This window comes from Poromitra crassiceps, assembly GCF_964638095.1.
Source record: "Poromitra crassiceps genome assembly, chromosome: 2".
Classification (NCBI taxonomy): domain Eukaryota; kingdom Metazoa; phylum Chordata; class Actinopteri; order Beryciformes; family Melamphaidae; genus Poromitra; species Poromitra crassiceps.
In genome coordinates, this window is record NC_139624.1 from 101,664,471 (window position 1) to 101,684,149 (window position 19,679).

At 44.3% G+C, this 19,679-nt stretch overlaps 1 protein-coding gene across 1 annotated transcript in view; it reads right to left on the minus strand.

The window, feature by feature from the left end:
- The window catches only part of ccny (cyclin Y), a gene marked incomplete at its 5' end in the record, with an annotated part of 113,946 nt that overhangs the window by 53,760 nt on the left and 40,507 nt on the right, over nt 1-19,679 (minus strand). The window lies entirely within an intron of this gene.

Here is a 19,679-nt window from a genome sequence, read left to right on the forward strand (position 1 = left end):
TCTTTAAGAATGAGAGAGGAGAGCCAAATAACCTGAACAAGCTGGCTATGTGGACTTTACAGTGGCAACAAAAAGTGGGGCAATACAAAAAAAGCTCATCTAAAACATAACCATCGCATCCAGTTTTCCGAACTGGGAAAAATAAGCAGTTGGAGATATTCACACAGAAGTGAAAGTTCAACGATCAGTGATTTATAATAATTGCGAATGCAGAGATCGTCTGCAATATTGGTGATTCTATGGGAAAAGAATAGCTTGGAGCAGCTCATTAAATAAATGAAATGAACATGTCGTGAACTGTTAATTTTTTGCGACTGTGAACTTGGTTTCAAAATTCTAAATTGTGAACTATGAACATGAAATAAATGAGATGATTTAAGTGAAGTGAACTTTCAGTTAGCTCTTATGTCAACTTGCATAACGGAGAGAGTGGCAGCAGTCTGGGGCCGGCTTAAAGGAACAGCTCACCCTAAAATCCAAAATACATACATTCCCTCTCACTTGTAGTGCTATTTATCTTCTATATCGTTTTGTGTTAGTTACTTGAGTTTTGGAAATATCAGCCGCAGATTTTCTCCCTTCATGCCTCCATTGTATTCAAGAGAAGGCAGGCATGTCTGCGGCCGATATCTCCAAAACTCAGGCAACTATCCCAAAACGATATAGATGGATAAATAACACTACAGCTGAGAGGAAAGAGCCTAAAGAGCATCATAATTGCCCTAATTACCTAATGATGTGATGTCACTTGAGCAATGACGTCATCAGTGCTGTAATCAGTGATGATGTCATCAATGATGTCATCAGTGATTATGTCATCAATGATGTCATCCTTCCTGGCTGAGCAGACTGGGTGGGTGATGTCATAGTTGTTGCTGTCATGTCATCGGTGATGTCATACATGCCAAAGTATAAATAAGCAATTTTTTAGTCTATCTCTGTCTGCCTCCACTGTCCCTACTCTCTCCACTTCTATGTTCAACTGCCATGTACTTAACCTGCTGCCTTCTGCCCCAGCCCTGTCATGAACGGCAGTGTTCTAATCTAAGCAGACTGGATTGCATGCAGCAGATGATAGAAAGCTCATCCATAAGAGACTTGAGACTTGACTTGGACTTGTGACGAAAGACTTGAGACGCGACTTGGACTATAACTAAAGGACTTGAGACTTGCCCGGCCACGACCCATTGCTGCGCAGCAGCTATCATTTTCCTTTCTTTTCACTTGAGTTGAAAGCTGACACAGTGTTTGGTGTGATAGGAAATGTCATGTTCCTGTGACCCAGGGCATCAGATCAAAAAATGCGTGGAAATCAGTAAGCCTGACTGAGAGGAGGATGTTCTCCTGAAGAAGCAGCAGTTAAAGACGAGCTGAACCCATGTGGGGCGAGGGTCGCAGACGTATCAGACTGAAAACCATCTGAAAACAAATCTTGTCTGAGATGACAGAAGGGTTGAGAGGCGGGCATAGCGTGTCGATGATTTGATTTGACAATTCTGGGAACTGGATTTGGCTTTGGCAAATCCTAGGGTGCCGCGTCTATGTGCCGACAGACCGCAGTGCCGACATAGCCCACAAGCAGAACCAGCTGAGCGAGGCGGTGTGCAGCGTGTCGGGGGACCGGCTGGAGCTAACCTCTCCCAGCCCCCACGCCTAAACCTAACGTCTCCCACCCCCCATGCCTAAACCTAACCTCCCGCAGTCCCTAACCCTAACCTCTGCCACCCCCCAAGCCTAAACCTAACCTCCCCTCAGACCCCAACCCTAAACCTAAGCTCTCCCACCCCCCACGCCTAAACCTAACGTTGGCATTGCGGGCTGTCGGCATAGCGGGTGGACCCCAATCCTAGCGTGTTCCACTCCAAAATCGAGTGGGATTCAGTGGGTTGTGGTGCTACGCGAGTGGGATCCGCAGAGAAGCAAGCAGCCAGCTGCCTCCCTGTGAACCGGACCGGAGAATCCAAGGCATGAGTGCTGCCTGCCCGCCTGGGATCTGCGAGGGACCGGGGTAAAACCTGCTTAGATTAACGTTATTCCTGAAATGCAAGTTTAACGAGCCAGTTACATGTCCTATGTATTCATTCTACATCAAATGAAGACATTAGCGTTACTTTATTTTGTATGTTACATACTTATTGGCCAAGTTGTTAAGTTAGTTGATGGGCTAGACATTCTGCCATGTTACAGGCACTAGTAGACGGCCATCTTGCCTGCAGAATTTTCTCCTCAAAATGAAGATTGATTGACAGCTGCCATGTTGTGATATGATTGGTTGAAATGGGGTTGAAATTTGATAGTGCAATGTGATGTCAGCAAACTGTAGATTACAGTTATGAATGAAATCTTGAAAAATGGACTTGATGTGAAAAAGTGTGAAAACTAAATAAATTTGATTCCCCCCCCCCCCGCATACATTATTAAATAGGTGCACTGAATACCCAGGTATATGAACTAAAATAAAATAAGTCAGTTTTAGGTTCAGTTCGTCTTTAACTCATTGAGTGCCAATGACGACAATCGTCGTCAATTCGAATACTAACGTAGAGTGCCAATGACGACGATTGTCGTCAATTGCGTTTTTTGACGGTGGGACGTGGATCAATGCCTAATACATCTCCTGTAAAATTTTGGGGCATGTTGAATGTGTATAACCTATTTTACCGACCCATTAGGTGGCGACAGTGCTCTCCAGATTAGAGAAAGTTGAGTAAAAACAGCAGAAAAAGCCGTGATGAAACCATTCTCATGAGAATGGTTTGGCTTTTCGCTGTCGCGCTGGGAGCCGGCGCACAACGGTGGGGGGCTCCGAAAATAGACTCTGGGTGCAGCACACTTTGAAAAAAGCGCAGCAGAAAGCCCAGAAAGCCCAGAATCGGACGCAGCTTCATCCCAGCTCACAACCGAAACCCCAGAAACGAGCGAGCCCGATCCAGACTCCCCCGACGAGCGGCCGCCATCCGAACGTGGATCCGCAAGCAGCAGAGACTCGCCTGACAAGCAGCAGAGCGAGCAGAGCCACCAGATACACACCCACGGAGGAGGAGTTTGCAGTAGAGGGGGGTGGGGGTGCTGTTATATTGAAGGAAATTACTGTTCAGATGTTTCAGGTCAGAAAATATTAGCTTCAGAGTCAGTGATTTGCTTGAAATGCTTCATTTCACAAAAGGCTCAATATCTTAGCTTCTAGATGGAAACGCCTGTTTTTGCTGTTTTTGACCTATCTTCTCCGGCTGATAGCTAAAGAACGGAAAATGATATCAATAAACTTTTTTTTGCTGCTGATACAATAGAGTCTCATCGTTCTTTGTGCGTGTTCGCTGTTTACATAGTAATATCACACAATATTCTGTGGGCCTCGAGAAATCACTGAAAACGCTCTGAAACTCTGGCACTGGGAGCGTCCGTTCTCCAAAAGTGGCTGGCACTCAATGAGTTAACTATCGATCCAGGGTGTGTCCCTCTGGTTTAGGCTTGTTTCCTCTGGAATGACCCTCATCCTCCTCCCGCCCAGGGGCTCCCACCCTCTGCAGTCCTCCCTTTCTCCGAACCTGGGGAAGACGCGAGCATGCAACTTCCTGCATTTCAGGAAGCAGAAAGGAAATGAGGTGGGGGCTGGTGGTTACACATTGTTAGGGAGGGAGCCTGGACAAAGGGTAAGGAATAGCTCACCCTCTGTGTTTTTAAAGCAGCCACGCCCCTACACACACCCTCACAAGTCACACCCCTACAATGCCATTTTATCAAGATATAATCATCATCAGTATATAATTGGGGGCTAGGGCTCTGTCTGTCTGTTTGACATCATCAGTGATGTCATAAATTCACTCACACACACACACACACACACACACACACACACACACAAACGGCTATAGTAGTGTCCTCTAGAGAGAGAGTGGCGTCAGCGGAGGACCAAAATGCGAGACTCATTAGCCAATGAACAGCCAGGAATGGGTCTCGCGCTACTTTTGCATGCTAAAATAAAGCTGATAATGTACAATTTGATTCATTTCAAGGGATGAAAAACCCTTTCAAAGTACAACACTGTCTATTCTCCTGCAACTCGACAGTGCTGCTTTTTTTACTCAAGAGTTCCACTTTCTACTTCCTGGAAAAAAACTGGTCCATTGGAGTGAATGGAGATGTCGGAACTCTTCTATTATACGGCTCTGCAGTGGGTTGCACCAGCTGTGCGTAAGTTGAAACGTAAGCTAGTTTGAACGTAAAGTCTCACTAAGTCCGAGTTTACGCACTACTAAAAATATTTGGGTTGCACCAAGTGAAATAGTTACAACGTAGGCATAAGTTAGAACTTAAATTTTACACCTACGTCTTACTAGGTGTAAAGTCCTCCGTAAAATAAGCATTGGCACGGATTGCAACTTGGCACCGTTGTTTTGCGTCGGTAACGCGCTCTCCGTGATCAATAATTACACCCTTTGATATTGATGACTCACGCTTTTGTTTCCCACAAGCTGCAGCACTGCATACAAATTAAAATAACCGCAACAATTTAGCAGGCAGGATGGTGCTAAATTAGCCTACAATACTGATAGAGCTCACAGATAAACGTTAACAGTAATATGAACCTAAACGAACGTTACTCAATAACGTTCTCATTTGGTTAGTGTTGATGAAATATAAAAGCACTAATTTGCGGTGGGCAACATGTCCTGTTTTCACTCCACTTACTTAAACAACGGTAAATAAACACCGTTTCCACCGTGCTTTTCACTGATTGGTCACAGATACTGTACACGTCATTTTCTGCGACACTATTTTGGCTAGTGTGAGGTTTAAGGACTACTAGTTAAGATGTATCTTACGTCTCCGTGGTGCAACTCAACAAAGACACAACTTTAGTGTCAAACTAACTAGTTTGAACGTAGCAGTTAGTGTGGACTTTACACCCTAACTTAAGACAGAACTTACGTTCAGCTGGTGCAACAGGCTGCTGGGCTATAGTTGTGATAGTGATGATGTCACTGATGACATCATCGGAGAAACTGAGGGAGTCCTGTCTGTTTGTTTCTCTGTCTGTCCCACTGATGACAACATCAGTGATGTCATCAATCCCATTGATGACATCATCAGTGATGTCATAAATCCCACTGATGACATCATCAGTGATGTCATAAATTCACTCTCACACGCACACAGAGTCTCTCCCTCAGGGGGAGAGAGACTGAGGGAGAGGGAGAGGAGGAGAGGGAGGGAGAGGAGAGGGAGAGAAACGGAGAGAGACTAAGGGAGAGAAAGAGAGGGGGATAGAGACTGAGGGAGAGAGGGAGAGAGAGGAGGGAGAGAGAGGGGGAGAGAGACTGAGGGAGAGAGGGAGAGGGAGGAGAGGGAGAGAGAGGGGGAGAGAGACTGAGGGAGAGGGAGAGAGAGGAGAGGGAGAGAGACTGAGGGAGAGGGAGGGAGAGGAGAGGGAGAGAGAGAGACTGAGGGAGAGGAGAGGGAGAGAGACGGAGAGAGACTAAGGGAGAGAAAGAGAGGGGGAGAGAGACTGAGGGAGAGAGGGAGACATTGTGCGCACGCCAATAGGGCAGGCAAGGACACACAGCAGTCGAGCTGCGGGCAAGGCCACGCAGCGGGCGAGCTGCGAATGCAAGCTGCAGGGCCAGCTCGGCGAGCTACTTAGACAGGCGAGGCCGGGCAGCGTGTGAGCCTAGGAATCGAGCACACGTAGCGCGCAAGATGCGAGTGAAAAGAAAGAGCACAAAATCCAAATAATATACTGTCCCCGAAAGCCATCACAACTCACTGCTCCGTCTCCCACACTTCTCCTCCACTGCCATGATACATGAATGAAGCCATGCCAAGGGCTGCCATGGGTGCTACCATGCAAGCTGGAAGCACATTCTAGCTCACATTTACTGTACATTATCATTAACTTAAAGTCAATGCAATTCCATCTTCTGGTCATTGTCTTGGCACCAGCAGCCATGTAGGGCTGCACAATCAAATTATACAATCAGTACTTCTGCTTTATTGGATAGTCCATAAAGAGGGAGAGGAAAGAAACCCCAGCTGCCCCATTCAGTAGCAGGGGAGTTGATTGAATGAAAAAAATGTGCAAAGAAAATAAAGTTTCATTCAGTTTTACAGGCTACTACTAGGTAGCTGTGGCCAGGAAGGAACCTCCATGGGTCTAACCGATGGTCTAACCTTAATTTGCACCTTAGCCAACTGAGCCACCAGGATGCCACATATTACAACTTTGATTTATACCATAAATAAGGGAATTCAGCCATGAGGGAAAATTTAATTTTCTTTCATTCCAAAAATTGGTTATAGCTCAAAAGTAGTATAGTAAAGCCATTGAAATATGATGGAAAAGGTGCAGGAAAATAAGTTCCCAAAAATAATCAAGACAACTAATTATGACTAATAATATTATCAGGATTCAGGATCAGTAAAATAATCAGCATTATCATTTTATCCCTACATTTAAGTCGAACACACACACACACACACACACACACACACACACACACACACACACACACACACACACACACACACACACACACACACACACACACACACACACACACACACACACACACACACACACACACACACACACACACACACAGGGGACAGGAATAGCTGCAGTACTGCGTTTGGCAGCTCAGTGGCAGTGTGCCCGGCCTGCCTTGGCAGCCTGGCACTGGGCTGGCATCAGGTCACAACATCAGCCCAGAGAGGAGGGCCCTTGGCTGCTTGTTGGCGGCCCCGCTGAGGTGCCACCCTGAGGGGCTCCAGATGGCACAGCACGGCGTTGCCCTCGTACCATCTGGCTGTCAACAGCATGCTATCAGATGCCGACGCCCACATGATTAGCATGAAAGGAACACAGCGTCTCTTGTAATGGAGTCTTTAAGAGGAAATCACAAAACTCCAGCTGGTGTTTGAAAATAGAGAACGTGTGTTAGGAGGTGGAGAAAACACATCGGTGCCCGCTGCCTGCTCTGGACGAATTCTCAGTCCTAGTTAGCTGGAGAGTTGATGATGCTATTTTTGTAACATTGGGTAAAAATTGTTTCATTGCTGTTTGAAATGACACATTCACAATATACAATGTTTTGTTGTTTGCTGATGTGTGATGATTTCAAGTTGCCTTGAAAGCTACAAAAATAGCACTCAGGCCCCATCAAACGCTGAAATTCCCTACCTACTAGGATACTGCATTTCCCCATCAGAATGATTTGTCTCATCAAGTTACTGGAAACTAAGGCTTGTTGTGAAGCCAAAGCAAAGCCAAGCTGTCCTTCAGCACAGAGCCACTGAGGCATGTCTCTGTCTCTCTCACAAGTCAAAAATGAATAAAAAGCTCCTAGTTTCAGTGTTTTTTTTATTTAAACGCCCAAAAAAGTGACGTTTCGAGCAAAGCTCTTCATCAGACAATCTCTTCATCTGTCTCTCTCTCACACACACATCCTTTCACGCCTGATCTCCTCACCTCTCGCACCGCGCGCGCACCTGCCATGTGTCCACCGGAGCACGCCACAAGGCACGCCAAATAGGGATGGGAATAGATATGATTTTATTGATACCCAGTGCCATTATCGATTCTGCTTATCGGTTGATTCTTTATGGATTCATGATAATTCTTCTGTGTGGAAAAAAGTAGGCCTACACAGGTTTTCAGCATCAACACAGCTGTTTTATTAGCTCTTGAGTCTGAACACAGTGTAGAATGTCTGCCGTATTATGTTAAACATATTATTGTTAAAATAAATTAAAATGCTCCTTTTCTTAATAATAAGTGTTAAATAGCTCTACATTCCGACAGCCATCGCTGATATAGTGTGTGGTCAGACTCAGTAACGTGGTTCTCCCAGTCCTTCCGCTCTGCAGTGAACAGAAAAGAAATGTTGTGGAATCCTCTCTCCCGATTGGATAAAAGTGGGATGGGATCCCAGAAAATGTTTTGATACTCCAGAGCGAAGGACGCATGTTACTGACCAAATACTCTGTATCAGTGATGGCTGTCAGGAAGTCGAGCTATTTAACACTTTCTTTTATTTCTTATTTGAATACCACTTTAAGCACCTGCCCTCGCCCCACTTGGCTACTCTATCACTCTCTCTGCCTCGCTCTCCTTTCTCACCTCACATCTCATCCATCTCTTTGTTGAGGTAAAATGGCCACTTGAGCCCAGTTTAGAGCAGTGGAACAAAACAAGCTTTCATCCAACACTTATCACAGAGTGAAGTGTATGACCTGCACCACTCCATAAGCTATGGGCCTGATCAACTCCTCAGAGAGAGAGAGAGAATGATCTACATACATGATGTGTATGTGTGTGTGTGTGTGTGTGTGTGTGTGTGTGTGTGTGTGTGTGCGTGCGTGCGTGCGTGTGCATGTAACAGAAGGTGGGATGCGTGACTCTCACCATTAATAAGAAAACAGTGTAGAGCATGCAGGAGGAACTTAGGATGGACTTAGTAACTTATTGTGGGCTCTGCTGTGGCATTACCCCTGCACCTATGAAGACGTGTTATCTGTGCTATGGCATTTACACCTGCTCTATATCACGACAAGATACCCGGGTCATCCCTATGGCGTTTACACCTGCTCTATATCACAACAAGATACCAGGGTCATCACTATGGCATTTACACCTGCTCTATATCACAACAAGATACCAGGGTCATCCCTATGGCGTTTACACCTGCTCTATATCATGACAAGATACCAGGGTCATCACTATGGCATTTACACCTGCTCTATATCACAACAAGATACCAGGGTCATCCCTATGGCGTTTACACCTGCTCTATATCATGACAAGATACCAGGGTCATCACTATGGCATTTACACCTGCTCTATATCATGACAAGATACCAGGGTCATCACTATGGCGTTTACACCTGCTCTATATCACAACAAGATACCAGGGTCATCCCTATGGCGTTTACACCTGCTCTATATCATGACAAGATACCAGGGTCATCACTATGGCATTTACACCTGCTCTATATCATGACAAGATACCAGGGTCATCACTATGGCATTTACACCTGCTCTATATCATGACAAGATACCAGGGTCATCACTATGGCATTTACACCTGCTCTATATCATGACAAGATACCAGGGTCATCACTATGGCATTTACACCTGCTCTATATCATGACAAGATACCAGGGTCATCACTATGGCATTTACACCTGCTCTATATCATGACAAGATACCAGGGTCATCACTATGGCATTTACACCTGCTCTATATCACAACAAGATACCAGGGTCATCCCTATGGCGTTTACACCTGCTCTATATCATGACAAGATACCAGGGTCATCACTATGGCATTTACACCTGCTCTATATCACAACAAGATACCAGGGTCATCCCTATGGCGTTTACACCTGCTCTATATCACAACAAGATACCAGGGTCATCCCTATGGCGTTTACACCTGCTCTATATCATGACAAGATACCAGGGTCATCACTATGGCATTTACACCTGCTCTATATCATGACAAGATACCAGGGTCATCCCTATGGCGTTTACACCTGCTCTATATCATGACAAGATACCAGGGTCATCCCTATGGCATTTACACCTGCTCTATATCATGACAAGATACCAGGGTCATCACTATGGCATTTACACCTGCTCTATATCACGACAAGATACCAGGGTCATCCCTATGGCGTTTACATCTGCTCTATATCATGACAAGATACCAGGGTCATCACTATGGCATTTACACCTGCTCTATATCACAACAAGATACCAGGGTCATCCCTATGGCGTTTACACCTGCTCTATATCATGACAAGATACCAGGGTCATCACTATGGCATTTACACCTGCTCTATATCACAACAAGATACCAGGGTCATCCCTATGGCGTTTACACCTGCTCTATATCATGACAAGATACCAGGGTCATCCCTATGGCGTTTACACCTGCTCTATATCATGACAAGATACCAGGGTCATCCCTATGGCGTTTACACCTGCTCTATATCACAACAAGATACCAGGGTCATCACTATGGCGTTTACACCTGCTCTATATCATGACAAGATACCAGGGTCATCCCTATGGCGTTTACACCTGCTCTATATCACGACAAGATACCAGGGTCATCACTATGGCGTTTACACCTGCTCTATATCACGACAAGATACCAGGGTCATCACTATGGCGTTTACACCTGCTCTATATCACAACAAGATACCAGGGTCATCACTATGGCGTTTACACCTGCTCTATATCACGACAAGATACCAGGGTCATCACTATGGCGTTTACACCTGCTCTATATCATGACAAGATACCAGGGTCATCACTATGGCATTTACACCTGCTCTATATCATGACAAGATACCAGGGTCATCACTATGGCGTTTACACCTGCTCTATATCATGACAAGATACCAGGGTCATCACTATGGCGTTTACACCTGCTCTATATCATGACAAGATACCAGGGTCATCACTATGGCGTTTACACCTGCTCTATATCACAACAAGATACCAGGGTCATCACTATGGCGTTTACACCTGCTCTATATCATGACAAGATACCAGGGTCATCACTATGGTGTTTACACCTGCTCTATATCATGACAAGATACCAGGGTCATCACTATGGCGTTTACACCTGCTCTATATCATGACAAGATACCAGGGTCATCACTATGGCGTTTACACCTGCTCTATATCACGAAAGGATACTGGGGTCATCACTATTTGCCTCAGCACTTGCTCAAATCTGCTCTTTCTCGCCTACCTTGTGTTTTTTGGGTATGCTTGTCTTATATAAGTTTGTCTGTAAAGACCTCTGTCAAGGCAACTTGAAAACCCAAATCATCACACGCCAATCTCAGTCTGATTCCAACTTCAAGTGTGTTTATTTATATAGCCCTAAATCACAAGCATGTTGCTTGTGATTTAGGGCTATATAAATAAACACACTTGAACTTGGAATGAATGGCAGACTGAGTGAATGACTGATTAGATTGACTGATTGAATTGACTTATCCTCTAAGTCTCCTTTTGTATATCCTATGGTATATTTCTGCTTTATCAAGTCCCAGCAGAAAAAGCCAGCACACAAAAATGTCCTTTTAGAGGTTTAATACCTTAGTCTGGGTAGGGCAGCAGCACAGCAACAAACAGTTTCGGCACGCAGGCCTTCTTCAGTGTTGTGCCGCAGTAGGTGGACATGACGGTTAAATACAGTCAAAATCGGAACTACATTCAGTTTAAAAATACATACTACAGCATGCGCTGGGACGCGTCATCAGTGATGTTAGCTGGGGTCGTAAGGTGTTTCGGGTCTGTCAACATCATACAGCCTCGCCCAGTAGACCCAGCCGAGGCCGATTAAGACCCCGACCCGCGTCCCAGAAGCAGCCGCTCACGGATCAGCCTTCCTACTCTGTTTGCAACGTTGCCCGCGGAAGGGTTGATCACGCCCAATCTGCTGCAATAGAGTTAGTGCTACACCGCAGTATTGAGAGACCCTTCAGTGCATGGAGGGTCTAAGGCCCTGTGGGTGACCCCAGGCCACTCTCCTCCGCCCCCCCGCCCCCGCCCGCTCCGCCCCACCCCACCCCCCAACATACCGGCTATTTGACGATTAGATTCCCACATGCGAGTGCTCAGGTGTGAAGGGAAATTCCGGGAAATGTCCGATATTGATTTACAGGTAATTTTCCGGTACGCATGTGGAAAAACGGCTATAGGCACACAGAGATTGATTCAGTTAGCTTCCTGTGGTGTTCAATCAGGTGTAAGCCCTGTATGGATGCACTGCGCTGCTAGTTAACAATCTACTGTGCACCAAAATAAAGTGACATCTCTGTTCAACCCGGAACCCTGAATAGATCAACTAAATATGAAGAAACAATACCTAACACTGTTCTCTCTTGCCAGAGAGTTGAAACAGCAACACCGCCTGACGCCTGGTGACACCATTCTTCCCCAGGCAACAGCATGTGTGATGCTGCATTCGGCACCGCGTGGCAACGTAGCGCTATGATGGATAGAGGAATAAAATGTGGATCTCGCTGGAGACTTGCAAGTGAGAGCTCCTGGGGGATTCACTACAGAGAAGATTGGCTTTATTTTTGGATTGACTAGGACACTTAGGGGAAAGTTGGGCGTATGTAGTAGCACCTTTCAACAGCGGTTGCTGCTGTGGGTGAAGACGTTACAAGTTCCCTTCCTTAACACGCTCACGTGTGGTCAATTCAACTGTGGGAGATTGTGCAAAGTGCCCTACCACTTCCTTATTTGGCCAGTCTCAGATCACAGTGGGCAAGGTGTTCTTATGCTCTTAAGAACAAGGACAAACACTAATAAGACAGAAAGCAACTTACATAGCTCAGCAGTATCAGATAGATACCAGTCATCCTCGGCATCCTGTGTGCCAACGCCTCATAGCGGCCACTAGGGGCAGATAGTCTAACCGTCCGTGAGTGAGTGATGAACACCACTGAAACGACATATAAAACCTGACAGAAGAAGTGCTGAGCATAATGCAGCCTTCACATTCAGTCTTAGTTCTAGGAAAGACATCCACCTTCAAGGAAGTGATGCGTCACAGTTAACTTCACACTAGTCGTTATCTATCAATCTCAAACAATCACACTCCTCGTTACTCCCCGTTATACATCGACCTCCCCTAAAGCCTCCATTATGTTACAAAAGAATTCTGAGGAAACTGAAAACTATAGAAATCTAACTTCAATCATGTCTCTTCACTTGAGTCGCAAATCAATCCTCGACATCTCCACCCATATGAAGAAGTTTTATACAGATCTATCTAGTAGCATTTGCATTAGGGGTGTCAGAAATAATCGATTATAAGATGCATCGCGATGCGGACGTGCACAATTCTGCATCGATTCACAAATGTAAAAAATCGATTATTAAAAAAATAAAAAAATAAAAATAATAATAATCAAATAAAATATAATAGAAGTACATGCAGTTATTTTAATTATGGATCATAATACAATAAAATTCCAAATGCACTTTTATTTTAAAAGTAGCCACACAGTGAGAAAAAAGAAAGTGAGAAAAAATAAATCATGTATTGGGGAAAAAAGCGATGCATCGATTTAAGATGCATCGATAATCGTAATCGAATCGAATCGTAGCCCTCTGAATCGTAATTGAATCGAATCGTGAGGCCAGTGAAGATTCACAGCCCTAATTTGCATGTGATGTCATTTGTTGCTTTTCAAAACATGCTGTGCAAAGGACACATGTACAATTTCTCTGCTAATATGTCTATAGTGCCCATGTTCATGAAACATAAATCTAGTTATTTACTTATTGAGTCATACAGACATTGAATCCCCCCTCCCCTCCCCCCACACACACACATATAGGAGGTCCACCCTTTACACATACCACACACCACACTTCCTGTCTGCCTGGATAGTTGGGCAGCCACTTCCTGCTCTGAGAGGGGGTGACATCCTGGACTCGCATGAGAAATGACCCTGCCAGGGACTACGATAAAACACTGTCTCACGGCTCTGCATGTGAGGACTACATTAAAACACTGTCTCACGGCTCTGCATGTGAGCACTACATTAAAACATCCAGGGACTATGATAAAACACTGTCTCACGGCTCTGCATGTGAGGACTACATTAAAACACTGTCTCACGGCTCTGCATGTGAGGACTATGATAAAACACTGTCTCACGGCTCTGCATGTGAGGACTACGATAAAACACTGTCTCACAGCTCTGCATGTGAGGACTACGATAAAACACTGTCTCACGGCTCTGCATGTGAGGACTACATTAAAACACTGTCTCATGGCTCTGCATGTGAGGACTATGATAAAACACTGTCTCATGGCTCTGCATGTGAGGACTACATTAAAACACTGTCACATGGCTCTGCATGTGAGGACTACGATAAAACACTGTCTCACGGCTCTGCATGTGAGGACTACATTAAAACACTGTCTCATGGCTCTGCATGTGAGGACTACATTAAAACACTGTCTCACAGCTCTGCATGTGAGGACTACGATAAAACACTGTCTCACGGCTCTGCATGTGAGGACTACATTAAAACACTGTCTCACGGCTCTGCATGCGAGGACTACATTAAAACACTGTCTCACGGCTCTGCATGTGAGGACTACATTAAAACACTGTCTCACGGCTCTGCATGTGAGGACTACATTAAAACACTGTCTCACGGCTCTGCATGTGAGGACTACATTAAAACACTGTCTCACGGCTCTGCATGTGAGGGCTACATTAAAACATCCAGGGACTATGATAAAACACTGTCTCACGGCTCTGCATGCGAGGACTACATTAAAACACTGTCTCACGGCTCTGCATGTGAGGACTACATTAAAACACTGTCTCATGGCTCTGCATGTGAGGACTACATTAAAACACTGTCTCATGGCTCTGCATGTGAGGACTACATTAAAACACTGTCTCACGGCTCTGCATGTGAGGACTACATTAAAACACTGTCTCATGGCTCTGCATGTGAGGACTACATTAAAACACTGTCTCACGGCTCTGCCTGTGAGGGCTACATTAAAACATCCAGGGACTATGATAAAACACTGTCTCACGGCTCTGCATGTGAGGACTACATTAAAACACTGTCTCACGGCTCTGCATGTGAGGACTACATTAAAACACTGTCTCACGGCTCTGCATGTGAGGACTACATTAAAACATCCAGGGACTATGATAAAACACTGTCTCACGGCTCTGCATGCGAGGGCTACATTAAAACACTGTCTCACGGCTCTGCATGTGAGGACTACATTAAAACATCCACTCCAAAATGCCAACACTCCGTCACCGTGTTTTGTCACGTTGCCATGTTGTCCCCTGGAGGTGTACCTGCTCATGCATATGGTGCTGATGAGGATTCTTTTTCCTTGATGGTTGGAGTACAGTGATGGAGCCTACACACCAAGAACAACTGTTTTAACTGGGAGACCTGGCTAGACAAGCAGCATGAAAGTTGCAGAAAGACAAACATACAACAATGTTGTATGTATCATATATATATACGTATATATATATATATATATATATATATATATATATATATATATATATATATATATATATTAGGGATGCACGATAATTATCGGACCGATAAATTATCGGCCGATATGGCCATTGTGCGTTATTATTTATTATTCCGATAATGGCCTTTTTCCGATAAATTATCCGATAATAATCCTGTTTATTTTTTGCCTCGGAAGCGGAGCTTTTTGTTGTCGCACATTCGTGACATCACAGCTGCGACGCAAACATGGCTGCTGCCAGTGTGTAGTGTGTTGCTGTTTTTCAGTTTCACAATGATCAGAAAGCTACTGTAATTTGCAATCCATGTCCCACACAGGTTCCCAGGGGAGGGGAAACCTCTAAGATGGCATTACGTTAAACCAAAGCTGGCGATGATGCAGCGGATATGTTTGTTGTCTTTGTTAGCGAGTGTTAACGTTAGCATTAGCTCAGTCGTAGCGGGCCTACCCTGCAGGCTCGTCCGCTTGGCAAACTGTGACATTTACAGTCTGTGGCTTGTAATCAAACAGCCCCACAAAAGCACTTAATACACAGAGCTTGCGTAAACTTATAGAAACTAATGGAAACCCCTTTACCCGAAATGAAACATCCAGGGATTGTGTATTTAACTCCAAAAAACCACTCGCTAACATTAAGCTAACCGCGCTAGTTAGCGTTAGCTGCGGGACAGAGCCAGTAATGAAAACAAAGGAGCAGTCGCGCACATTAGGCTACATAAAAAGCATCAGTCAGTCAACATTACATAGTGCCTTTTATTTATTCTGGTGGCAGCATTCTTCAGTAAAAAGTGAAATGACATAGATGGTTTTATTGGTTTATAGTGCCTGCCCATGAACTATATATGCCTGCCCCATTCATTGGGCCCAGGCTACAATTCACTGAGAACTGGAACCAATGCAAAATTTGAACAGATCAGTATGACAATAAGAGTCTAAACTACTATGCCTTTTGTCATTGTGTTTTATCTGCAGACTAAGCAGCTTGGCTTTCCGTTCTATAAAAGCCTTTATTTTTGTATTGACTATAATTGAGTGATACACTTTATTAAACAATCATATTATATCAGAAGTTTTCTTTGTTTTGCGTTCACAGTGATGTTAGTTAGATTTGGTTAGGTCAGAGCTATGCTCACTACATCCATACATCTACCTAGGGTTGTCCCGATCCGATCACGTGATCGGAAATCGGGGCCGATCACGTGACTGCAGACTCGATCCGGACTCGGACATTATGACCCGATCATATGTCCGAGTCATTATTTTTATCAGATTTTTTATATATGGGCTATTGGTGATTCAAAATAAATTAGAATAAAATTAGTATTACTGCCACCGTTTACAGAGTCAGACCTTGTCTGTGTCAAACGACACTCAGCCAGACAGCCTCACAAAAACACCGCACCGCATGCGCAGAGAGCACGCCAGTTTGTTTTGAAGCTGAGCCGCGCTGCCGCTATCATGTCTGCTGTGTGGAAATATTTCAAAGTGAACGACGAGAACGACAGTGAAAAGGCGAAAAAGATCACAGAAAAGATAGCCGAGATGATAGCAATGAGTGACCAGCCACTCTCTCTGGTAGACGACCCGGGTTTTATCATGCTTATGAGGGCATGTCGTATCGTGGTTCCATGTACTCACATGGAACCACGATACGACATGCCCTCTCGACACTATATCACTGAAAAGGCTCTGCCAGCGCTCCAGAAAAAGATAAGCGACAAGCTGCTTGTCCTATTGAAAGACGTGCCTGATGTCGCGTTTACCACAGATATTTGGAGTTCGTCTGTGTTTTCATGGCCCTTCTAAGCCTCACTGCGCAATGGATCAACTCCAGTTTTGTTTTAAGCCGTGCGACTTTGCATGCACAGGAATTTCGTGGATCCCACACAGCAGAGCGCATCCAGCAGGCGATGGAGAGGATGCTGAACAACTGGGGAATAGACAAGAACCGAGTCCATATCATTTTGCGCGATAACGCTGCAAATATGAAGAAAGCCATGCTGGATATGGGAGTACAGAGTGTGGGCTGTGTAGCGCACACATTACAACTTGTTGTGCACGAGGGCCTGCTTTCCCAGCGCAGCGTCACAGACACACTGGCACTGATATTGCACTAAGTTCTAATGTTGCACTAGTTCTAATGTGAAGAATATTTTTTCTATTCTGACTTGAAAATCTTTAAGCTACCTCATAAGTGCTCAGTTTACAATACACTGCACTGCTTGAATATTGGCTCATTTGTTTTATTTGATATTTTTATTTATTTATTTTTTATTTTAATGCCTGACTGGCATTTTAAGTTAAGCTGCTGTTTGTTTTAACACTAGACTATTGAGTCTGTGATGTTGCACTAAGTTCTAATGTTGCACTAGTTCTAATGTGAAGAATAATTTTTCTGTTCTGACTTGAGAATGTTCAAGCTACCTCATAACTAGTGCTCAGTTTACAATACACTGCACTACTTGCATGCACAGTTGTGCATGATAAGTGTTACATGTTAAAATATAATAAAAATAAGGGACATCCTGGATAATTTTCTTCGCTCTTCATTTTTTAAATGTATTATAAAAGTATCGGATCGGGACTCGGTATCGGCAGATACTCAAAATCAAAGGACTCGGACTCGGACTTGGGGGCAAAAAAACCTGATCGGGACATCCCTACATCTACCCTAACCCTTTTTTAACCCCAGGTGTGCATAAAATACAGGTTAAAAACAAAAACAAAAATTATATCTATTTTTATTATAATAATTATCGGTTATATCGTATCGGTTATCGGCCAAGACGAATATATTTATCGGTTATCGTATCGGCTCTAAAAATCCATATCGTGCATCCCTATATATATATATATATACATGTATATATATATATATATATATATATATAGAGAGAGAGAGAGAGAGAGAGAGAGAGAGAGAGAGAGAGAGAGAGAGAGAGAGAGAGAGAGAGAGAGAGAGACACTGAGTCATGTGGCTGCACTCAGTAGTTACATCACTCCGACATGGGGAGCCCAGTATCCCCCCCAGACATTAAAGTCTTTCAATCTACTAATGGCATTGGAACATTAGCTGGCTATTATATTTCCATCTGATTACGAAGGTTGTGTCTGTAATGCAAGGAAGCTTAATATCATCTAGTTACCTAACTAGAGCTATGGACTACCTAGCTATGGTAACATTAAAAATGCTTACAGAGCGAAAGTCCTCCCCCCTCTCTCAAACTCTGACCACTCCACTGTATATCTCATGGCAACTTACAGAGCTGCTCTTAAGTCTAGTAAGCCCCAGAAAAAGACTGTGCTGCAGTGGACTGATGAGAGTGTGGAAACACTGAGAGGCTGCTTTGAGTGCATGGACTGGAGCTTATTTCACAACCTTGACCTAAACGAGGCAACGGAGACCATCACTGACTATATGAAATTCTGTGTGGATAACGTGATTCCCAAAAAGGACGTTCTCCACTACCCGAACAACAAACCTCATATAACTAAAGAGGTCAAAACTTGTATCAACAAAAAGAAATGGGCTTTTAAGAACGGGGACCATGGGGGGCTGGCCGCAGCACAAAAAGAGCTAAACCAGCTCCTGAAGGTGGCCAGAAGGAAACACAGAGCTTCACTGGAGGAGAGTGTTAGCTCAATGGACAATAAAAGGTTATGGGACTGTATGAAAGAAATGACAAATATGAACTTAAACAGAAAGCGGATTGTCACTGTAAATGATCGTGAGTGTGCAAACGAACTAAATGACTTCTTCCTGAGATTTGACACTGACTCTTCTCAGAAGGAAACAGAGGGGTGCGATATTGATTTCATTCCCATTTGTATTTCCTCTAACCGTCTTGTTATCGCACCTGAACAGGTTCAGTCTCTATTTAGTAAAGTATGTACTAAGAAATCTGCAGGGCCTGATGGCTTGCCCGCCACTCTACTAAAGAAATGCTCCTCAGAACTTACGACAGCTTGGTGCCCTGTATTTCAAACGTCACTGGACAGCCACACAGTCCCTGCTCTGTGGGAAAAAGTCCATAATTACTCCAGTCCCCGAAAGTATCTTGTCCATCTACAAATAAAGATTTCACACCGATTGCTGTAACTAGCGGGGTCATGAAATGCTTTGAGAGAGTTATAATAAACATGCTAAAGACGGAGGTGGCAGCTTCTCAGGACCCTCTTCAATTTGCTTACAGGGAGGGGCGAAGCACTGAGGATGCTGTAGTCTGTGTAACTCACTTAATTAGTAAGCATCTAGAGGACCCAAAAGCCTACAGTACGCACGTGTTTTACTTGCCGATTTTAGTTCTGCTTTCGATACCATCAAACCTCACCTGCTTGTCAACAAGTTAAAAGACATGAGTGTAAATCCTTTTATCATCAACTGGTTTTATTCTCTCTTAACAAACGGAGCACAACAGGTCAAAGTAAATGGCTCCCTCTCTGCAGTTAAGTACTGTAGCACCGGGGTACTACAAGGAGGCGTGAGCTGAGCTCCCCAGTTCTTTTTACAGTCTACACAAATGGCTGTACAAGTAGTCACCCGAACAACCACGTAATTAAATTTTCGGATGACACAATTATTTTAAGTTTGCTAAAGGGAGAAGACTGCCCT